Here is a 24,660-nt window from a genome sequence, read left to right on the forward strand (position 1 = left end):
TTGCCTAGAGACTGCCCTGGCAATGGGAACGCCTCTTGGATGATGGAGGCAGCTGGGCTGTGGCTGCACCGAGCATTTGAAGCTCCATTTGGCATATGATGATACACCTGGGTGTAATATATGCCTGCACCATCCAGGCATGCAGACACTGCCCTGCTGTAGTGCATCTGCCATAGGATGCAATACTTGGCTATAAGAGGCTGAACACTTCCATGACGACGGAATCCGGGGTAGCCCCGGGGCATACAGCAACCGGTGCTATGTATACTGGGCTGAAAGTGTTACTAAACGGAGCCGAAACGGTTTGCTTTCTCGATGGTTTTGTCAGTTCCATTAGCTCTGTCGGGGGGCTGGCGATCTCTCCCGCAAGACCCAAAAACAGCCGGCTTTGCGCTCAGCGCGGATCAGCTGTTCCGGCGCCTGAGCGTGAGGGCATCCAAGTGCGGTGATTGGTCCCCGCGCCCGCGCAGGTGGCGGAGCGCGGTCCGCGATATGCGGGCACCTGCACTCATTGCCGAGCCACCGCGCAGGAGAGGGAGACACCCCCGCACGCGAGGCCACGTAACCACCGTCCGCATGAGTAGGACCGGCGGCCAGATAGGAGAACCCACGGCGCCGCGGAGGATGCCTGCCCCCTTCCTACATAAAGAGCTGCCACTTACTTGTGTGCCCTGAAGGCGGGCTTCTTATCTTATGCCAGGCGGATGCGCAGCGGTGGCTTGTGGCGGAGGAGTCGCCAGGGGACGGCTTAGCAGTCTGCCTGTCATCGTTGCTGCTGGGGGATTCAACCCTCCGTCTGAAGAGGAGTACTGCACTGGCTAAGCAACCTGCGTGTGTACCCATCAAGCTCCCACCTACTGCCTCGGAAGCCCGCAGGCATCGCACTCTGTCGTATATTCTCTCCTGCATTGCAGTCTCCTCCTAGAGCCATTCTGCACACGCCGGTCTCCCCCAAAACCCCAAGTCCTTATCGTTGTTCTTAATCCTCTCTTTCCTCTGCTCTCTTCCGGGGCGCCCTACTCAACCGTTTTATTTTGCACGCTCCATTACCCCGCTTGTGGTCCCCCATGGCCTCTTCCCGAGTCTCCACTTGGTCTCCTCTGTTCTATCCCGCTCCCCTCTCCCAGTTTCTATTCTGGTGTCGGCCCCAACGTCGCTGTGTCGATCCTTAATCGCCACCTTGTCTCTTTCCTGCCCTTGGCCCAATTCCTCTACTCTCCTTCCTTCTCTCTTTCTCCCAAGCTGTATTGTATCTCTGCTGCAGTTGATTTCCTTTCCCTGGGTTCTCTTCCCCTTGTCTCTTTCCGACAGTGCAACTTGCCTTCCAAATCTCTTTCCTGGCCCTTGGTTTCCCTTCCCAAGTCTCTTTCCTGGCCCTTGGTTTCCCTTCCCAAGTCTCTTTCCTGGCCCTTGGTTTCCCTTCCCAAGTCTCTTTCCTGGCCCTTGGTTTCCCTTCCCAAGTCTCTTTCCTGGCCCTTGTTTTCTCTTCCCAAGTCTCTTTCCCGGCCCTTGTTTTCTCTTCCCAAGTCTCTTTCCTGGCCCTTGGTTTCCCTTCCCAAGTCTCTTTCCTGGTCCTTGGTTTCTCTTCCCAAGTCTCTTTCCTGGCCCTTGGTTTCTTTTCCCAAGTCTCTTTCCTGGCCCTTGGTTTCCCTTCCAAAGTCTCTTTCCCAGCCCTTGGTTTCTCTTCCCAAGTCTATTTCCTGGCCCTTGGTTTCTTTTCCCAAGTCTCTTTCCTGGCCCTTGGTTTCCCTTCCCAAGTCTCTTTCCCAGCCCTTGGTTTCTCTTCCCAAGTCTCTTTCCTGGCCCTTGGTTTCCCTTCCCAAGTCCCTTTCCCAGCCCTTGGTTTCTCTTCCCAAGTCTCTTTCCTGGCCCTTGGTTTCTCTTCCAAAGTCTCTTTCCTGGCCCTTGGTTTCTCCTTCCCTATATCTTTCCTGTCAGCGGTTTCTCATACCCACAATCTCTTTATGACCTTTACCTTCGTTTTCCCCTAGTCTCTTTCCCATCCTGACGTTTCTTTTCCCCATAATCTTTCCGGGCCTTTGGTTTCTCTTACCAAATCTCTTTCCCAAGCATTAGTTTCTCTTCCCAAATCTTTCCCCACCCTTGATTTCTCTTTCCCCATATCTTTCATGTCAGCGGTTTCTCATTCCCACAATCCCTCTTATACTTCGTTGTTCGTCTAGTCTCTTTCCTATGCCACCTTTTCTTTTCTCCAGACTGTTTGCTGGTCCTTGTTTTCTCTTCCTCAATCTCTTTCCTGCTCTGTGGTTTCTCTTTCGCCAATCTATTTTCTGATAATTAGCTCCTCTTTCCTCAGTTCTGTTTCCTACCCCCACAGTTTATCTTCCCAGACTCTTTCCTGCCCACGTTTTGTCATTCCCTAATCTTTTTCTTCCATGCGGTTCCTCATGCCTAAAATCTCTTCTCTGGGCCTTTGTTTCTCTTTCATCCATCTCTATATTTGCCTGCACTGTCTCTTTCGCCTGTTTTATTCCTGCTCAGAAGTTTCTCCTCCAACAACTCTTAAAGCCCTGTGACTTCACTTTCCACAACTCTCTCACCGCCACCTTTGTTTCTCTTCCCTTCTTTTCTGATCACCGTTACTCTTCCCCTCACCTTTATGCTGCCCCCATTTCTCTTGGCGTCATTCTATCTCTTGTCTTGAGGTTTATATCTCGCATCTTTCATCCCTAGCCTCCGTTTCACTTCATAGGTATATTTTCTGTTCCTTGGTTTTTATTAACTTTATTTTCACCTGCCACTGGTTTCTTTTTAACCCTAGTCCCCTTTCTGCTTCGCTATCTCTCTTTCATCCAGTTCCTGTCTTCAAGTTTCTTCCCTGTCCTGTCTTTCGGTTTCCTTGCCTGGTGCCTTTTCGACCCTGTAGCTTCTCTGCGCCAAGTCTCTTTCCTGCTTCACTATTTTGCTGTTATCCAATCCCAGTCTTCAAGTTTGTTTCCTGGCCTCTGGTTTCTGTTCTCTCTGCACCGCTATTCCTCTTTCATCCAGTCCCTGCCTTCAAGTTTCCTTCATGCCCTCTGATTGCTCTTTTGTCCAGTCCTGTTCTTGCCTTCAGGTTCTCTCCCTCAGTCTCTTTCCTGCCTCACAATTTCTCTTCTTCATACAGTGTTGTCTTTGTGTTTCTTTCCTGTCCTCTGGTTTCTCTTCTCACAGTCCAGTCTCTTTCCTGCCTCTCTATTTCTTTTTCATCCAGTCCTTGCTTTTAAGTTTCTTTCCTGCCCTTTGGTTCCCTTTTTGGCCAGTCCCTTTCCTGCCATCGGGTACTCTTGCTCTGTATCTTTTCTGTCCCTTGGTTTCATTTGAGCTCCAGTCTCTTTCCTGCCTCTCTTTCATCCAGTGCATGTCTGGAAGTTTCTGTTCTGCCCTCTGGTTTCTCTTTTGGCCAGTCGCTTTCCTGCCTTTCGGCTCTCTTGCTCGGTATTGTTTGTGCCACTTGATTACTCTTCCCTTAGTGCCTTTCCTGCCTCGCTATTTCTCTGTCATCCATTTCCTATCTGCAAGTTTCTTTCCTGCTCTCTGGCCTTTTCGCCTTCGGGTTTTCTTGCTCAGTATCTTTTCTGTCCCTGGGCTTCTCTTTCTGTAGACTCTTTCCTGCACAGCTATTTTCTCTTTCATGCTGTGCATTTTCGGAAGTTTCTTCCTGACCCTTTGGCTCGCCTTTTCCCCCAGTCCCTCTCCTGGTCTCGGTTTCCCTCCCACAGTCTCTTTCCTGCAGAGCTATTTCTCTTTCATCCAGTCCCTCTCTTCAAGTTTCTTTCTTGCCCTCTGGTTCCTTTTAGCCAGTCCCTTTCCTGCCTTTGGGTGCTTTCTCGCCCCGTAGTCTCTTTCCTGCACAAGTATTTCTCTTTCATCCAGTCCCTGTCTTTAAGTTTCATTTCCTGCCCTCTGTTTCCTCTTTTAGCCAGTCCCTTTCCTACCTGCGGGTTCTCTTGCTCGGTGTCTTTTCTTTCCCATTGGTCTCCACCGAACCTCCCGTCTCTTTCATGCCCAGCTAGTTCTCCTTCACCCAGTCCTGTTCCTGAAGTTTCTTTCCTGCCCTCTGGTTTCTCTTTTAGCCAGTCCCTTTCGTGCTTGGCTCCCTCTCTCACCCTCTGTTCCTGTCTCACGCGACGCCTCGCTCTCTCATTCTATCGGCTCAGCCGACCTTATATAATCCACCGCCCCGTCCTCTTTCATAGCCAGTTATTCATCCCTTTCATTGTCTGGTCTGGCCCCTCCTCGTCTCTTCACGCAGTCCACCTGTCCCCATCTTCTCCCTCCATGCGCCCCCTCTTTCGTTGAGCCTTGTTGCTGCTCCCCCACCCCCTCCTCTCTTACTCTCGCCCACTACCCGTGTCTCTTGCTTCAAGTTTTTCTTCATTGCCCTGCTCTGTTCCTTTCCCGCGTCCTCTGCCGTCTCATCCCCGTTGCTCGTTTCACTGCCCCGTCTATTTGCGGCCCCTCTCTGTTGTCTTGTTCGGGACTCCCTTGCGCTGTCGTCTCGGCTGTGTATTGTTCTCTCTTTTTAAGTGGCTCTGGTCTGTCTCTTTTTGTCCACTGTGTGCCTCTCTATCGCCTTCCCAGTTTCTCTTGTTGCTCGCTCTTTTCTCTTGAGTCCTCTGTTAATTCGCCCCTGTCTCTTGACTATCACGGACCCCTCCCCATGCGGTATTCCATGCTCTCTTTACCTGGCCTGTCTCTTTTCTGTTGGTCCCTTTTGCGCTCTCTGCCCAGTCTCTTCTCAGTCCCCTCTTTCCTCGCAGTGCCTCCTCCCTCTCACCGGCGCTCTCTCGTCGTGTAGACCGCGCTTCTCTCGCCTGTCACCCGCTGCTGCTCGCTCTCCACCCCCCCTCGGTTTACCGCCACCGCACCGCACCCCACGCGCAGCAGGCACCCCAATTTCCCGCAGTAGCGGATTGGCAGTGACGGGTGTGGGTGCAGAGAGGAGCCGTCCGGTGGACGCAGGACCCGAGCGCAGCTCAGCTGCCCATCTCCACCAAGCGTTGGCAGTCTCCTGGTGTGGGGTACCCGGCGCTTTCCCACCTTGACACGGGCGCCGAGTCGCGTCTGGGAATAATACCACGACCAGCCGCTTTGAGACAGACAGACAGACGCAAGGCTCAGCATATTCGCCTGGAGAGTGACTGCCAGAGGGTGCGATAGAGACAGGGCACCCCAAAAGAAAGGGGTCCCCAGGCACGGTGAGTACGACAATTAATGGTGTGCCCGGTGGCGTATAGCCGAGGAGGGGTCTGAGGGATGCAGGTGAACGAGCTACGCAGGTGTGGAGGAGAGGGGTGTAATGAGGGAGAGGGAAAGGAGACGGAGAATGGGGAGTGAGTGGGTGGGTAATGGCTGGCATAGTGCGTGGGTGGCGGTCGATAAGAGTGGGCCAGAAGGCGAGTATAATCCAGGCGGAAGCCGGGCGACGTGTCAAGGTGTGCACCGGGGTTGATGTTTTTGGGATGTGCTTGAGGGGAGGTTTTGTTGGAGTTGTGAGAATGAAGGAAGCGGTCCACTGGTGGATTGGTTTGAGGAGTTGGGGGAGCAGCACCTTGGTCGTTTGGGGATCATGCACTCTCACACTTAGGAAGAGAACCTAGAATCTAAGAGGCACACGACACACGGTAGGCTCCGAATCCGCCGTGGTCAGTCTCACCCCCCATTCCACGCGCTGGCGCAGTAACAATCACACGCGCCCAGTCCTGCTCCTGACAGGAATGCGCGCAGTCCCGGCCGAGCTGACGGACTAAAAGCAGAAAGAGGCCGGGTTTGCTCGCGTTCCTGTGCAAAGGGGACTGGCCAGCGACTATTGAGTGTAGGACCAAGACTCAATTGCTTATGGCTGGTCCCCATCTGTAAACGAGCAGAAGACATAACACAGGGTGGCATGAAAGGTTGCTCAGAGCAATGCTAGTGCTCATGATTAATTCAAAGGCATCGACTTTCCTCTCCAGAATTTTTCCACCTACCCTTAAGTATAGATCATTTATAATTTGCAAGGGACCACAGTTGGTGATGCACCCACCGCAGAGATGTGCGCGTGCCAGCTGTAGGTTGCACGTCACTTTCCTGGATGGACCGGTGTGGAGTAATATTGAGATGGCTCATACCCCACGGTCCGGGGAGACGAGAGATGCGCGCAGAGCATATAGCAGGCTTACGCCGAAGGGCAGCGTACCCCACCACCACACCAGGGACCAGTGGGAGAAGCAGCCAATACCCACATGTGTATGCCGTGAGAGAGGGGAGGGAACACCGAAGGAATGTGGAGCGGGTGGCAAGCTTCGCATCTAGGCAAGCGTCCCTTATTCGCAATGCCACTGCGCCCCTTTACCTCGGGGGGATAGCTCAGGGGCATAGTGCTCGGAGCAACACAGGTTCGATCCCCTGGTCCGCGATTTGAAACCTCTGGGTATTAAGCACGTTATAAATAACCTATCATACCTATACCTATCGTCTCTCACACACTTTTTAGCAGATGGAGACCCCATGGCCGCAGGCCGCAGGTTAGAGGAAGATATAGGAGGATTAACAGACTCTCTGCAGAGTCAAAGATCAGGCCCAGTCAAGCCCCTTCATGGACCAAACATTGCAGTACAGCACTGATTTCCCTTTTCAGATCGGCGAGAACCATGGCTTGCAAGGAGCGGTTCCACTACACAACTTCGCTTCGGTGATATTGTATGTAAAGTAAGTTCTTTGTAAAGCACATTGACGCACGCGCTATATAAATAACAAATCATGAAATCATGAAATCATGCTCTAGGAGCTCGTGTGCAATGCAGCCTCTGATGTGCACGATACAAATAAATAACACATGGATAGCATATGGAGCAAACACTGTAGTCTACAAACCATCAATGAATGAAGGATTTGTGTCCTGAACACTGAAATAATACCTTCTCGGGAATCCAAGTTTGGGCGGCCAAAGAAAATAAGACCCATTTATATCGAGTGATTTGCCCAGAATCACATATTTTGATCAAGTAGGACAACGCTGCTGTGAGCCCAACCTTTCTGGTGGCACAGTTCCCAGTTGTGTAGGCTGTCTCCTGTTGCACCTTTAGTCTGAACCAGCATGTTATGTATGCGTAGTAGCCTGGTAAGGGTTAAACAAGATCAGTGTACATAGGTGAAAACGTCTAGATTTTCTCTGTTGGGTGGAGGAGGGCTTAATCCAAATATTGGAATTTCCAAGCGTTGGACTTTTTTATTTTTATTTGTATGGTATATTGGTAAAAATACCATTAAGCATACAAATATAATCACACAATTCACACATAATAAACCCTTTAAAATTACATTTAAATTACATTAACAATTACATTTCATATACTCGGATTGCCTTAGACTAGTATCTAAATTCATGAATTAATGCAGTTAAAAATATTCCCAACCATATTTCATACAAAACCTAATCTATTAACTTTAAATATTTCCTTGTGACACGCTGCCAAAAGCAATACATTGAATAATTCAATTTCGCGTTTGAACCAGAAAATACTTGAGGCCAAAACGGATCTGTTACCATGCTATCTATATCAGCAACCAGACTGCTGCAACCTTTCCAGTGGCCTTCAGTTAATCTTGGACATAGGCTTTGTAGATGTCGAATAGGTGACACCTTCTTATTACATGTTCGACAGAGATTGTCTTCATACACAATCTTAGTCCACACACCCCTTCTTTCCAAAGTAGGCAGCTGATCAAACCGTAGTTTAGTTATATATCTGTGTACCTTACAATTCTGTACATTATAAATATAATCAAACGGAGTACACTTTGTGAACCCTTGATGTGAATGTATGCTGAATGTTGTCTTCCCAGTGAAATACTCTATATTGTTCATGCGGTCCACTCTTCTACTTTTAGTTTGATTTGTTTAACATTCAACCCACTGTTGATTAATAATTCTGCTGTAAAGCCAATATCTTCATGACATGCTCTGATATCCGTCCGCCAATTCTGTAGCATGCAAGGTGGACCGTCTAGGTTTAACATATCTCTGTAGCAATCATATATGTTATCCATCTTTCCACTAAGTTCCTCAATTTTTAGGTAGAATACACACTTCTACGTATTTTATATAATATGTACATTGTAGTTAATCTCAATTCACAACAAAAGGGCTCCCTAAGGAGTACCAGGAAACCCCCAAATATGTGTTGCCATATTTGACCTTCAAATGTTCTTAGCCATATTATCTCTTTGTCAGAACTTCAAGACCATATAGCCTGCTACGTACAATGCAAGTATTAAAGAGTTTCATAATTCCCACAATTGAATATCCAGCACTCTGTGTAATGAAGGGCCTTACAGCATTACATTTCTTATTAACCTTCATAGCTATAGCCTTTGTCATCAATTTGAAGTCAACATTATCATTAATGAGCATTCCCAGGTATTTACATTTTTTACTACATCAAATACAGTGTAATTCATTTTCCAAACAAATTGTTTTGTTTTTTTGTCTGGTCCACCATTTATTACCATCATTTTTGTTTTCTTCAAATTGATGATCAAGTAATTCCGCTTAGAATAATCATTTAATGCCACCAAGCTACGCTGCCGACCAATCGGTGTATGATGAAAGATCACTGTGTCATCTGCACACGTCAGCCACTCTATTCTTTCCAATCTTGGGGCGGGGAGTTCCGGCATCTATTCAGCGACTCTTCTAGGTCCGACACATATAAGTTAAATACTGTGGGTGCTACAGTACACCCTTGTTTTAGGCCATGATGTGTGTGTATCGGTACTCCCATTAAGCCCTCCTAGTTAATTCTGACTTGGGCAGTAGTATCTGAATATATTGCTTGAATGGACTGAAGTATAGTTGTATCCAGTCCCCAGCTTTGTAACTTACACCATACTTTCTTTCTGTTAACAGTGTCGAATGACTTGGTGTATTCCACAAAGCATATATCTAATGCCTCACCATTATGCATTCATGCCGATCAAATCAAAACTCCACAAATTCGCCAGCATATTTAACTCATGTCAGTATTTTTGTTTTTTTTAATACTTTCAACACTTGCATCCAATCATTAACTTTTCTCACCAAAATTGGCAAAAGAACTTAACCATTGAGACCAGCATCGTCAATAAGCGATCATTTTCTGCGGACTCTCTGGATTCTGCTTTATGGATTGGTATTAAAATAGATCTTTTTCAACTCTCAGGGTTTCACCTGCCTGTATCATTTTAGCCCAGGCCGAAGGGTTATCTTTATATGCTATGTTGGCTACCTGGTCAGAGCCAGGTGCTCTCGAGGTGTTCCATTTTTGTGTGGCCTCATCAATTTCCTCTGCCGTAATTATAAAATCCCCACCGGAATATACAGGAGTCGTTCCCAGTTCATATTCCATACCATAACACACTCGGGTGTAAAGACCACCTACATATTTCCTCCATTCTGAGTCTGCAACAGGTTGATTTAATTTTGTTGGAATTCTATTCCTCTCTCCATTCGCTTATACTCTTTGAACTTTTTTCTCCTTGGGTGTATGTGTGCGGGGACTGGGGGTGGTGGTTCTCTATCCTGCCAGTCCCCAATATGCCAGTATTCTGACAGAAGGAAAAAAAAAAGGACTCATCCACTGAAAGTGCTTCCTGGATACACTCTTAAGTGTTCTGGGCAAGGGATGAGGTGTTTTGCAAATACTGACGTTTTAGCTGATGCCATTCTGTATTCTTGCTCAGTATTTGCAGTGTCCACACTATAAATGTAGCACTACCACAAGTACCAACATGCAATGTGATCAGAACCTAAAAGCCAGTTACTGGCTGATCATAACACACTTGACACATGCCAATTTAAAATATCTGTAATCTACCTTTCGGGTTTTACATGTTTAGTAACTTAACCTGTTCTTAGTAATTATTTGATACAGAATTGTAGCTTATTGTTATGCACGATGTGACTACAAGTTGAATTGCCAACCAAAGAACTAAACATTAAGTCATGGAAATCACATAGTGGTTTTCAGTTTAAGAAAATAATTCACAGTATAAAATGACTCTATTTTTGCTTTTGTTGAGAGGTTGGAATTGTTAGCAAAATGAACTGTGTAGCTACTGGTATTGTTTTCAAAAAATAACAACAAAAACAGGATCCTGCACATATACTCATAAGCAGGACAATGTGCTACCACTGGTGGGAATTTTGCTTTGAGGTGTAAACACTCTGTAGAGGAGCAGGTGTTTACATCCACAGGAGGTTGCTCCCCCAACCGCCTTTGTATTGGAGACATGAGACCGTGCCTTGCCTGACGCCAGCTATCATGCCAATACCGCAGCGAGTATTTGGAAGAAGATATCCATTGAGACAACCCTATTGAATGTACCCTCAAGTTGATGTCAACCAACAGGAGGAACTCCCTGAAGGAATATGAGAAAGAGCTAAGAAAATGTACTGATGACGTCATAGAAAAGTGTGCACGACATCCCAAGATAATGAATGAAGACAATGGGAGTCATTACGAGTTTGGAGGTAGCGCCATGGCTGCCACCAAACCCGGGTCCGGGTCCGGTCTGGCTGAATGGGGATTTACCGGTACATTCCAACCTATGCAGACCCGGTAAGTCCCCATTCAGTTAACCATTCTCCATTCCCATTGAGCCCCTATAGAGCCCCCATAGGGCTCAATGGGAATGGGGAAGGCGCTAATAATGGGCCCGCAAATTGTTGGCCCGTTATTAGCTCCAAGGTCCCTTAACGGGACCCGCAGAGAACAGCTGGTCAGACCAGCCGTTCCTGCTGGAACCCGTTAAGGGACCTCGGAATAGGGCGGTAAGGGTTTACCGGCACCGGCATCATTACCGGTGACCGTTAACCCTTACCGCCCAACTCGTAATGACCCCCAATGTGTGGATCCTAGAGGACAAATGACGAAGTAAAGAATCAAGTGAACTATCTAGTAGGAAAAGAAGGAGATTACATGTTAACAAAGTGCTGCGGAAAACAGTAATAAATAAACCAGAAACCATAAAGGGGGAATGCAAGCTGTGTCACAGCAGAATAGCAGGATAGTGGAGCTGTGTGGCGAGGCGATCTTCGAAATCCAGGTCAGCTATCTACTCTGAAGAAGAACGAGTGTGCAGAGGATGAATACTCACATGTTAAGGTGCAAGAAAGAACACAAAGTGTGCCACGTTTTAATTCATTTAAGGCATTAAAAAGCTGCAGAATGGACTGAATCGTGGTCTCTCGTCACATGAGCCAAGAATGGAAATAGAGATTGAACTTGGAGTTCCAGACACGATAGCGAGTGCCCTCACTCGCGTGCATTCTCAGAACGTGAATACTGTGCAAGGCCAAGTACAAATACAATTTCATGGCAGAAGGCATGGGTGATGAGAAATGCTGGGCTACCTGGGTGGTGAGGTAGCTACATGTCCTATCTCCCTGCACCTGGGCCATGGCTAACGTGCTGCTAAATGAACCAAATGTTCCAGACATGGCACAAGCCAATTGTATCAGTCCATATAACAAAGGACCTTATAGCTTAGAAGACCAATGAAACACGATGTGCCTTTTCTTTTGTAATTGACATGTTTGAAGAGGTAGGCATACGTTGTCCACCTGATACCAGACATCCAATAACAGTCCTAGCTCCTATATGTTTGTATATCTAGATTTGTCCCTTAAACCAATCCCAACCCTTGACAGGTTTTTCACTATTGCCAAGTAGTGTGATGTCACTCTGACAAATAATGAAGCATTAGAATTGTATTTTTTGTGGAGATCACGGAGAGACTGAGCGTACGTCCGATGATGTTCGTTGTAACCTCCCTGTTTTAGATAATTGTCAATAAAACAGTCATTTGCCATCTTCTTGAGTTTGTCTTGTTATTTGGACTCAGAATTATTCTGGTTTAATCCCAACCATTAACATATGCACATTCCAAGGGCCATAAACTCAACTCCCCCATTCCACCCCTGGCAGCCATTATACCTGTATTCTGTGCTTTGTCTTCTGAAGGGTGACATAAATCACTGCTCAGAGTAAACAAATAAACTGTAACACAATGTTTTTCCTGCCTCACCTCCCTGGAGTGCAGCACATGGCATGTTAATCATGGCTATGTGACTGTCATTGGTAGGAGGGGAGCTGCCTCATCCCCTGGATTGTTTTGGGGGAAAGGGTGGGAGTAAATCCTCTTTTGCCACAGAGTCAGTGCCACTGTTTGAATGCTGGTTGTTTTGCAATTCAGGTCTGGTGGGTTTGCCGATGTGTGGCTGGAGTGGCTCTGAAGAGATCCTCGGGGCAGTGCCAGTAAAGTCATCTCCCCAGTGATAGGGGCACTCTTCTGCTGGATCACACCCATATTATTATTTTATTATTATTATTATTATTATTATTATTATTATTATTATTATTATTATTATTATTATTGTATTTATTGAGCGCAGACCTAGCTTCGAAAAACAATGTAGTGCTTTACAGTGGTATACAACAGAACAGATGCATAACGGAGCGCTTTTCAGAGGTAACACCAGAACATATATACGGCAGCGGGAGGATACAGAGGAACAAAGAGGAAGGGTATGGCTGTACACGGTGGCAGGGAGGAGAGGGACAGACGGCTTCTAGCAAGTCAGATGGTGTGGGCGGTGATGTGATGAGAAGGAGAGACTACTTGAAGATATGGGTTTTGAGTTATTTTCTGAACTATACGAGTGTGGGGGTAAGTCTGATGCTGACGGGGAGGTGTTCCATAGTCTTGGGGAGTAGGCAGAGAAGGCTTGTTTTCTGGTCCTTTTCTTTTTGCAGTGGCGGATTTCAAGTCTGCATGTGTCCTGGCGTCTGGTGTTGCACTGTCCCTATAGATCACTCCATCATCCAGAAGGCTGACAGTGATGGACTGTTATGTCGAGAACTTGGTCTTGTCTCTGTGCCGCATGTTTAGAGCTACACCATCAGCTTTGTTACATATCAGAGTAAGCCTGTCAGAATGTGGGTGAGGTGTTGTGACAGAATGACATCTGGTGAGGGCAGGAAAGCCTGAACTTCATATTTATTAATACATATATATGGGTAATTCTGGTTCTGAAAAAGAGGCCTGCTAATCGGGCACCCTCTTTCATAAACCTCCATGCGAAAATCATATTGCACGTATGTGCATTTGCTCTGATTGTCCCCTGACATCTCATGCGACTACCTTGTAGTGATAGCAGGGCACAGTCAATGGTCACGTGTGCACTCCTGAACAGCTACTGAAACACAAAAGTTCAATAGGCAGAGGCAACTTTTTCATCCGCACCTCTGGTTCAAAACATAATAATTGTGTACACCCTAGCTGCCTAGTATCACAGTGAATTGTAGAAGCCATGCTTAGCTATGACATTGTGGTTGCTGTAGTTACACAATTATACATCCACATAAGTTTTATGTCATATTATTGCCAGCTTCGTGAGGTGATTCACTCATGACAGGGTTGGGTGTGAATTAGCCTTCTGCCCTGGGTGTAACTAAAAAGATCTTATGGCAACCTGCCCAAGAAGCCACCCCTATGATTTACCTGAGTAAGTACAACACATTTCAGAAGGGCATAGCAACTCTTCCAGGTAGGTCCACTGGAGACCCGTGCTTTAAAGACAGTAATGACCTGACCATGACCTTCTCACACCTGAGCACTGACAACTTGAGTACTGTTGAAATGGGCAGACATAGGAAGGGGGAGGAGTGAGAGTAGCCCAGAGGAGGGGTTTTACTTCAGAGGGGCTGACACCATCTTGGATACTGTTAGGACTCCCTAAACCACCTGCCCCTCCCCACTGCCTGCAGACAAACCACTCTGGGTATGAGGTCAGATGGCAAAGGACACTTGTTACAGCAACCTGGATTGGACCCCCTTATAACAGGCCTGCTTTGAACCAATCAACGGTAGACATTTGTCTTTATAAGGGGGAGAAACCCTGCCATTAGTTAATTCATCTTTGGACTTCAAGACTAGAAGGTTGCACCAGGAATTCTTTTGGGGATACAGTCTATTCCAAATTCGTCTGCCACAGAGGGGAAAACAGAAGGCCCTAACAAAGTGGAACGTTCTTCTCTCTACCTACCTTTGGCTCATCGGGTCACATCTGAGTGAGTTCTAAGCAGGGCCAAGAGTGGGTTCTGGCAGCAACTGCGTCGCTACTAGGAAATAAAGAGGTGGTCCTGCAGGTTTGTGGAACACAATAAAATGCAGCATGGGTGATCAATTTCATCTGAGCCTGATTCACAGGTGAGCTAACTATACAGGAGTACCTTCCTCACCTCTACGCCACTTTGGGAAGTAGGAATGGTGTATGCCAGCATATGATGTTCATGAAGTTGGTAAGTCCACAATAGTCGGTAGCCGAGCGCCGCTTTGACTATACAGTGAGCACACATTTGTGAAAAGAATAAATGTCCACTTCACCAAGCAAACTGTTTTGCCCTGAAGAAGGCCTGGCTCTTACAAAACAGCTGCAGCCCCAGGCCGACACTCGAGTTGGCATCAACAACTACATGTTCCAAGTGCTTGTAATCATTTATTTGTCTTTTCATTAGTATGTATGTAGGCTTACACACTGTAGCACAGTAATGGTGCACAGCACATACTACAATGACACTGATGGGCAATAATAACCTGCCATGCTTTGTAATGCGCCTGATGTAATTTTAAAAATAATTTGTATGTATGTTGGATGACTGAAGTTAGAATGTGGATGGATGTTTGATTTTATGGTTTTGGTGGTTGGTTTGTCAAAGGGAAAATGTTTTTTTATTACTATGTTGATAAAGTGTGTTACAGTTGTCCATTTTAAAATATTTGGTCTGATCTATTATGTCCCCTGGACACAATTTGCATTTGTTGGAAAACCCTGCATTATCAATTCTCCTTGAATGGTTGCACCCTCATTCACCTTTGTTTTAATTGCTTAAGCATATAAGTGGCACATGGTTTTTCTTTTGATGGTTTATGGTTACACAATTATACAGCCACATCATTTTGATGTCCTATTATTGCCAGCTTATTGAGGAGATTCACTCATGACAGATTAGGGTGTGTATTAGCCATCTGCCCTGGGTGTAGCTGAAACAACCATTTGGAAACATGCCCAGGAAGCTAACCCTACGATTACCTGAGGAAGTTCTGCCCCATCCAGAAGGGTATAGAAACTCTTCCTGGGAGGTCCAGCAGAGACCTCGGCTTTAAAGACAGTCCTGACCTGACAATGGCCTTTTCACACCAGGGCACTGACAACTTGAGTCCTTTTGAAGTAGGCAGACATAGGAAGGGGGAGGAGTGAGAAGAGCCCACAGGAGAGGTTTTAGCTCAGAGGGGGTTACACCATCTTGTATACTGTTTGGACTCCGTAAACCACCTGCCCTGCCCGCCCCACCCTCTGGGTATGAAGGCAATGTACACTTGTTAAAACAGCCTCGATTGGACCACTTATAACAGGCTTGCTTTGAACCAATGAACTGTAGACATGTGTCTTTATAAGGGGGATAAACCCTCCTTTAGTTAATTCAACTTTGGACTTAAAGAGAAGAAGAATACAACAGGAATTCTTTGGGGATAGAGTCTATTCCAAATTCCACTGCCACAGAGGTGAAGGCAGCAGACCCCAACAAAGTGGAAAGCTCGTCTCCCTACCAACCTTAAGAGCTCATTCGGGCTGGCACTGCTGTGGACAAGGCCTCTGCAAATGAAACAATGGTACCCAGGAACCTGCTTATTGGAAGTGACAGAACTCTGCAAGTATAATATGCAACCCTTCCTGCCCGAGAAGCACATACAAGTATTTACCTTGCCCCTGATACTCTGCACTGGGTCCACAGCAACCAAAGAAGCAAAGAGTGACCCCAGGTTCTTCCTGTACATCGGAACCGCTGCACCTTCATCACCATCCAAGCTGTTGTAAGGGAATCACCCCAGTCACCTCCAATGTGGGCACCTTTTACACCAACAACTAAGGTGCTGAAAGTGAGTCCCTGAAGCCATCTCTGACCACAATGCTTTGTTGTCTCTGCATCTCCAAGGTACTCTCAACACTGAAGCCCTATTGTCTCCGCATCTGAGACCTGCCAAGTGTTCTTGCATCCACGACTAGACACCTCCACCTGGTCACCAACTTCTTCTAGCTACAAGCTGTTGCCACCTCATTAACCAGATGCCATGTTAAGCCAGCTTTATTTACCTACTGCAGAAGGTCAATCTCCACTTCTCCACACCAAAGGCACCTAGTCCTCCAGCCCAGCTTACCCGACATTACCTGCCACATGACATGGTGTACGACCCATAAACTGCCATCACTGACAAGCACCAGTGCATCATTGAAACCCATTGACAGCTCTCCTCAACTCTAACCCGGTCCAGTGGAGCAACGTTGCTGAAAATGTTGTGGGGGGGGCATGTCATCTAAAGGAAAGGGGCACCTGCAAATTGAGGGGGGCAAAAGGTGTGCCACAGAAGTTGGGGGACAAACACCTTTGACCACCCCTAAAAATTACGCCCATCCCTCGGTCTGGAGCCGGAAGCACCCAGACAGCCTGCCTCATCGCTGTTCATCCTTAAAGAAAATAACAGAAGGTATTTAAAGAGTCGCAGGGCCCCTGGTCTGCCTTAAAGGTCTCTAGTGATGTTAAAGCCTTCTTCTCTACATTCTCTTCTTCTTGTCATTTTTTAAGACAGCTACATGAACTTTGACATTTTTAGCTTAAATCAATTGCCTGCACCCATGTCTTCACCCACAGTGCTCTTTTATTCCACAATCTGCATAGTATGTGTTTCATTTACAGGAGTGGATCTTTAGTGTTTTTAATTGGTCGTGTGCATTGTTTGCTTTTTATTCAAATTGCTATATTTCCAGAAAAGCAGTCTGCAACCTTTGGTTCTCCAGATGTTCTGGACTACATCAACCATCACCCTTTTCCATCCTAGTCAAAGCAGAGGTGTCATGGGAATTGCAGTAAAGAAAATTATAAGCTTTGCAGGTTGCAGACCTCTGTTCTATAAACTTAGTTGGAGATTCATTTATGTTGATACCACCATTCTATTTTTGTTTGTGCTGCATCTGTAACGGCTCACACCCCTCCTGAGAGTACATCCTGCCCTTGGTTGAAGTTGACAAAAGAGGCAAAGAAGGTATAGCTGTTGGGCTGTGCGTATTTCACCTTCATGGGTGGGATCACTACTGATTTAGTAGTAGTGCGGAACTCATAGGGTCAGGGGTGTTTGTTCCTGCCGTGCTCCGCATCTTGTGGCACTCCGCTGTGTTGCGCCTTAGGATCTACTTTATTTTGTGGCATGTCTGCATATGATTACCAGACATTTCGAGGTGTAGAGGCCTCGTGCAAGGCCATTTGAAGTTTGTGCAAGAAAATTGATCAATGATATTTCTCAGCTGGCACCAGCAACGGGCATCTCCGTGTGGTAATCCAGGGACTGATCGAAGGCTAAGGGATGTTTCAGAGAAACCGGGTGCACCTGCCAAAGAAAGGGACGGAGATATTTATTGATGGACTGGTGTCGTTTGTAAACGAGACAGTTTCAGGAGAAAGGTGACCAGATGTTTGCCATGTGGGGCTAATTGGGAGGCGTGCTCCTGACAGGTGTGTCTCGGCCACTATATCAATGTATTGGGCACAGAGACAATTATACTAAGCTAGTTGTAAACAGTAATGGTGACTCAACATCTTTGCTCGCCACTAATGGTGGTCCTCAGGATTACGGCCACCCAGTAAATTTGCCTAGGCAGGCACTCATGGAAAACGCCTTAAGGAAGGTGGTTCGGGCAGGCAGGTGAGACATGGGTTCAGGGGTGGTTTCCATGTCTCCTGGGATCGCTCAGGGCCTATGGAGGTTTCCAGAAAGCCTTCATACGCCCAACTGATTACACTAGGCTTGATTAGATGTGATGTGCAGTGATTTTGAAGTGTGTTGTTTGCAAAGTATAATACCTTCCATTTTGTTACAATGGAAAACCAATTTGATGTATTGTCAAATAATTGTGTTGTTGCATTTGATAATGAATGCAACAGAACAATTACCACATGAAATGGTATCTGTTCTCTTCCTGCCAGTCATGCCCCTTCAGTGCCGCCACAATTGCTGCCTTTTTCAGAGCCTGGCTTGAGGGGGCTGCATGTGGGGTGTGACACCATGTGCAGAGTGGAGACATGTCAGTTTGATGAGGCTCTGTCGGGTGGGGTGTCAAGTTACGTGTGATTGCTCACCTGGATAACTGCTATGACTGTGGTGCCAGTGCCCACCATTAAAAGCTTCCCACTTGTCTCTGTGTTACAAGTGGTCTGATGTCATGTGTGAACCACCCACCAAGTCCATTATTTTCTTGAATATTTATAATGACAGAAACCTCCCTCCATTCTCTTTCCTCCCTCCCAGCTCCCAATGTCGCCCTTCGCCTGCAACCGTGGTCTCTATTTCGACTCTAACCTCTCCTTTACTCACCACATCTCTCTCACCTCCCGTGCCTGTCGCTTCCACATTTATAACATTTACACAATCCACCCCCTTCCTTAATTTTCACGCCACTTAACTCCTATTATCTTCTCTAATCTTCTCTCGACTCTTCTACTACTCAGCTCTCCTCTTTGGCCTCCCTTCCTCACATCTAGCCCCCCTTAAATCCATCTACCATTCTGCCATCCGCTCTCTCTGTCTTCTCTCTCTTCACGACTCTATTTCCTCTTCACTCTCCTCCCTGGGCTGGCTCTCCTTTCATTCTCATCTCAAATTCAACTTCTTCTGTCTTGTCTTCAAGCCTCTCTATGGTCTTACTCCACTCTACCTTTCCTTCCTCCCCTCATTCTACTCTCCATCTTGGCCGCTCCGTTCGGCTGACCACTTCCTACTCACTGTCCCACCTGCACCTTGTGCACCTTCCCGTTTCCTTTCCTTCCAGCTTCTTGCTCAAAAGGAACTCTCTTCCTCTCCCTATCTGCTCCATTACCTCATACTCCCCCTTCCGCACTTCTTTAATATCCTACCTACTCCAATCTCCAACCTGACAGTTCTTTCTTGTCTTCTGACTACTGTCCTATTCAGCACATGTTTATTCTGAGTCTCCTAGCAAATTGTTCCATATATTGTTATCTGTTACTTGATTCATCAGTTATATTAACTTGCTCGCATTGTAATGTAATGTTTTTCCTGTTTCCTGTAAAGCGCTTTGGCTAAAAAGTGCTATATAAAATTCAATAAATACAAATACAGATAAAGTATGGCTACACCAATGCAGGAATCACAAAAGGCAGGATTAACCACTCACACCCGACATGGCGTGTGGGAAGATGTCTTTGCCTTGACACTGGTGCAGAGAAATTAAGTAGTGGCAGAATGTATCTGTTAAGCGGCTAGTCTTTCACCAGTCATTCTTTGCATTTCAGGATTTATGGATCCAAACTTATGGGAAATGGCAAGCTACAAATATCAGAATGCAAACTGCTGTTGACTAAAAAGTCATGGCTGGATGAAGTTGTCAAACGTTTTACGTGCCCATGTAGCAGCAATGCAACTCCTGCTGGAATATAGTCCCTTCCCTACACAATTTCTATCAATCTTTTCAAGCTGTCCCATGTCAGGTGTTAGACACTTTGCCCGTCTTGGCCCCGAGACCCACATCACCCTGCACATTCGTGAACTGTAGCCTGGCATGTATAATAGGAAAAGCAAACTTCAAAACCAGCATGGGACAATATGCAGAAATTCTGCATTTCTTAGAGAAATTAGTTTGTATGGAGCAGTGATGTTAGATGACAAAAGTAGGAAGTGGTTTGTCAACATTACCTGAATTAGTGGCCTTCAAAATGTTCTTACTCAACAATTACTTGGCAAACAGACTACTACTTTATGGCTCCACAATGGGGATGGGCATCCTTCTAGCAAGAGTCCCTGGGTTCTTTATCTGCGTTACTAATTAGAGTATTCCCATGCAGGGGAGCCTGGCCTTTTCTAATCTAAACTCTGGACTACACATCCTAGAATGCAAGAAACAAAAAAAGAAATGGATGGGCTACAAATATCCTCTAAACTCCACTTCTAACCCAACCCCAAACGTCACCTTTCATCAAAATCACTAAACCCAAGTCCATTACCCTCATTGCCTAACTCGCTCCGCTTATCCCAACCCTGTAACCCACAAGGAATCTCTAACCCCAACTTCAAACCACAATTTGTAATCTCAATGCATAACCACAACCTCTAATCCTAATCTGTAAACACAATCTCTAACCTTTTAACCAATGGCCTCTAACCACAACCTCTACCTCCGAAGCCCCAAATTGTAACCCTAGCCATCTAACCCTGACCTCTAACCCTGCTAACCCTAATCTCTTACCCTTAACCTAAAACTCTAACACTCTAACCTGCTACCCCAGTCTCTTAACACCCAAACTTTAACTTTGACCTCTAGTCACCAACTACTAAAACAAACCTCCAAACTTAACTATTCAATCCGCAGTTCTTAACCCTAATATACAGCCACAACATCTCTCCCTTAAACCCAACATCCAGCCTCCAACCTCTTTGCCACAAACTGTAAACTAAAAAATCGAATCTCAACCATTAATCTCACACCTTTTAAACACCAACCTCTAACACACACCTTTTAACAGCATCCTATTACCAGAACCTCTAAACTACAACCCCTCACATTCAATCTACAATTGCTAATGCCCAACCACTGCAACCTCTACTCCTACTGTCTGAGCCCTATACTCAAACCTATAACCTCAAATTAACCTATAATCTCTCAGTAGCATTCTAACTTGTATATTATTCTAGAGTTCCTAACACCATTCTATAAATTAGTCTCTAACTTCTACTCTCAGCATCTAACCCGGACATCAAATCTTTAACCCCAACCTCTTAAACCCAAACCTCCAAACTATAACCCCTTGAACCAACCTCTAATCCTACACTCTAAAATCAAACATAATCCTTAACCCAAACCTCTAAGCCACAACGTCTAACACAACCATTGTACCCCAATCACTTTAACCCAACCTCCAAGCAGAAATACCAAGCATTTAGCTTCTAACCCTATTCTGCACCCATTAAGCCCGTTCTCTAACCGCAAGTTCTAACCTTTATCTCCAGTTTCTAACCCTAAACACTAGCCTCAAACCTCTTTATACTAATCTGAAAACGACAAAATGTCCCACCCCAATCCTCTAGTCCCCAGCACTCTAATCTCTAAACCCCAATTACAACCTCCTAACCCAACATCTAACCTTAACTTCAACCTCTAACTATCCTTTAGCACCTAATCTGATCCCGCTAACCCTCAATGCCTATCCTCTAACCCCAAACCCAACCTCTGAAGTGTGTTTGTTGTGCTTTGATGAACTTTTGCTATGCTGCAATGTAGTTCGAATGTTGTGGCACACAAATCCTACAATATACAGTTTCGTATTCTGTTAGTCAATTTGCTTGTGAACATAGCTGTTAATATGTACACCTATTTAAAGCACTGTCCGTAATACACTGTCATACAACAACTTGCAAGCTCTTATGCAGAGAGAGAAAGAGAGAGAGAGACATACTCATATACATAAGTCCTGAGCACATTGTAAACTCTCTAGCCGCAGATTGCACAGAGCATAAATAATGGCTTACTTTTTAAAATTGACCAATCTGAGGGGTTCCTATTTTCTGAGCTGAGGAGGCCAATGCTATTTTGAGGTCACTTTACCTTGCTAAACTGCCCTCGTAAATTCAATTTTTTCATGTAGGCCAGGTGACTACTGACACATCAAATTGACACCAGGTATATGGGCTGTTATTCCTCTCTTTTATACATACAGCATTCATATTGGCAGGCAGAAATGTAAAATGCTGTCCTAGTCTGTAGGATTTGTCCATTGTTTCCTTCATATCAAAGAATATGTTTTAATGTAGAACATTTTAAAGGTATATTAAAGTTTAATATACCAGGAAACTATACCATAAAAACGTGCATCTGTGACTTACAATGATGTATTACAAATTGTTTTTAATGCTAGCTCATCAATTAAAACGGTGAGACCAAAAGGTCAAACAAGCGCATTCAATGTCCGTTATTACTTTCAGGGGTATTGACCACTCCACCACTGATGGCCCCGTGCTCATTTGCAGCCTGTGTTTCCAGCTCACTTTTAAAGGTATTCTAGGCACTTTTGTTTACTCAGCTAGACAGTTTATTTGCAGTGGATAAGCAGAGAATTGCTCTAGTCTTGGAAGTGGGTCTAGCTCAACCATCCAACATGTCTTCCGTTCCGTCAATACACAGGCAAAGCACACATCCTGAAGCTTCCACAGCCTACTTCGGAGGCACGTGCAATATTCTGGCAGCGTGGGTTGTTGCTAATGGCAAACTGTGTGCTGGCCCGCTCCTCTCATTGGACGCCACACACCATAAAGACATGCTGAGCACCGGCCTCAGTGCCTTACAACCTCTTCTTGTTTAGAGGTAACACTGCTGAGCACTGCTCAGTTCCTTTTCTGGATTTTGCCTGATCTTATTGTCTTTCTGTTGGCTCAGTTGACTGCGTCTTGTCTTCAGTCGCTGCTGGCGAGCCCTTTTGTGCTCACCCTCTTGATCCTGCATCTTCAGCCTTGGTGCAAGGTCATTTTGTGATTCTCTCTCTTTTCAGTCTTGCTCTCCTTGCTTACCATTTTCTGCTCCTGTGGCCACCCACACTCAGTGCATGTAAATCGTGGAAGGTCCTTTCTTCATGGTGATGGGGAACTGCTTCATGTCCCTAACTACTGTATACCTTCTGGTCTGGGACAGGAAGTGGACTTCCTCACTGCGCAAACATCAGGACCGGATGGATGCGTATCTCCAACACTATCTTGGATCGACACCAATGCCGGCATACAGGTACACAGGAATCTTGGGGGGCTCACCTTGATAGATTGCGATGCCTGACCGATTCGACCAAACCAGACATGGATGCCATGCAGGAACTGAGAGACGAGTTACACGATTTGCATATTGAAGTGCCTGCATTACTCTCTGAGAATGTTACGTTGAGAGGGTCTTAGCTACGACTACTTCATCTGCCCATAATGTTGACAGCCAGATGAGCACTGTGAAATATGATGGGGACCCCTGGAAGTAGAGTTCTGCAACAACTTTACTATACAGTTCATGCTCCGTCCTACCCATTTCTCAACAGACAAAGCCAAAATAGACTATGGGCCTCATTACGAGGTGGGCAGTAAGGGATTACCGGCACCGTTAAGGGCACCGGTGCCGGTAATCCCTTACCACCCTACTAGGAGTTCCCTTTGCGTAAGGACGGGACCCGCAAAGGGATACCGGGGTCAATAACGGTACCGCAATTTGCGGTACCGTTATTGCCGCCTTCCCATTGAGCCCTATGGGGCTCAAATGGGAATGGGGAATGGCTCTGGTGAATGGGGAATTACCGGTCCCTCCGACCTCGGAATGGACCGGTAATTGCTCCATCCACCAGACCAGAGTCGGTACGATTTTGGAGGCAGCCATGACGCTAATGGTGCCATGGCTACCTCCAACCTCGTAATGAGGCCCTATATAATCAGTTACCTTACTGGAAATGCCTTTGCCTGGGCCGTCCCATATGTGTCTTTGCATAGCCCTTTGCTGGATGACTTTGCAGGATTCGAGAAAGCTTTCTTTGATTTGTTCAAATCTCCCAACTAAGCAGCCACTGCTTAAAGTCACCTCCTAGAAGTACGACAAGGAAATATAATTTCCTGCATAGGAAGAATCAAGCAATTGGCAACTGAATCCTTGTGGCCCGATGTCACGCAGCTCACATTGTTTAGGCCAGGATTAAAGAATACAAGGATGAGCTGGTTCATATACCCAAAACCACAGCCTTACAGGGCATGATTAATCAAGACATTAGAATTGACCATCGTTTAATGGAAAAAAAAGAACAAAACTCAGGCGTTCAGATCATTCATTGTTTGTTTGTTTGTTTGTTTTATTATTTATACAGCACACCACAACCTAAGGTATCTGGGTGCTTTACAAGACATTTTAGGATACCTAAGTACATACAAGTGGAAATTGATACAGAGTAGAATGTCACGGTAGTAAGAACATAGAAGCATAACATTAAAGTACAATAGTCACAAAAACAACTCAACATGCCCCTATCCATTAGTCAGTGAGAAGGGCGATAAATAAAAGAGGTTGTCCACAGACATTATCGTAGGTACCGGCAGGCGGCCGGTGGAATCTAGTTTATAGATTCAGGCAATAGAGGCAGTGGTCTCATTAGGGAAGAGCCATTTTTTGGTGTTGACCTGAAGCAGTGGAGGTTAGGGTCAGTACGTAGGTTAAGTGAGAGGGCATTCCATGCCAGAGCTGCTTGTACCGGGAAGCTGGTACCTCCGGCTCTTTTTAAGTTGAAGCGTGGCGAGATGATGCAGAAGGAGTTAGCTGATCTAGTGGGTCTGGAAGAGGTTTTTTGGGCGATTTTGTCTATCAGGTATTTAGGGGCAGCATTATAAAGACATTTGTGAGAGATAGAGACAAGTTTTATTAGATTCTATCCTGGATAGAGAGCCATTTGTGGCTTCTTCTTGTTTCAGAGATGTGGTCCTTTCTAGGAATGCCCAGGGAGGTTCGTAATGCATTGTTTTGCAAGGTTTGAAGTTTGTTTAGCACTTGTTTATTTG

General features: G+C 45.9%; 1 protein-coding gene across 1 annotated transcript in view; it reads left to right on the forward strand.

The window, feature by feature from the left end:
* Positions 1-472: 472 nt before the first annotated feature.
* The window catches only part of LOC138567061 (somatostatin receptor type 1-like), a 163,513-nt gene continuing 139,325 nt past the window's right edge, over positions 473-24,660 (forward strand). Inside the window, exon 1 of the mRNA XM_069644899.1 lies at positions 473-5,201. The gene's annotated coding sequence lies outside the window, so the exon portion shown is untranslated. The remainder of the gene's footprint in view (positions 5,202-24,660) is intronic.

This window comes from Ambystoma mexicanum, chromosome 2p (genome assembly GCF_040938575.1).
Source record: "Ambystoma mexicanum isolate Mex_15411 chromosome 2p, UKY_AmexF1_1, whole genome shotgun sequence".
In the NCBI taxonomy this organism is placed as follows: domain Eukaryota; kingdom Metazoa; phylum Chordata; class Amphibia; order Caudata; family Ambystomatidae; genus Ambystoma; species Ambystoma mexicanum.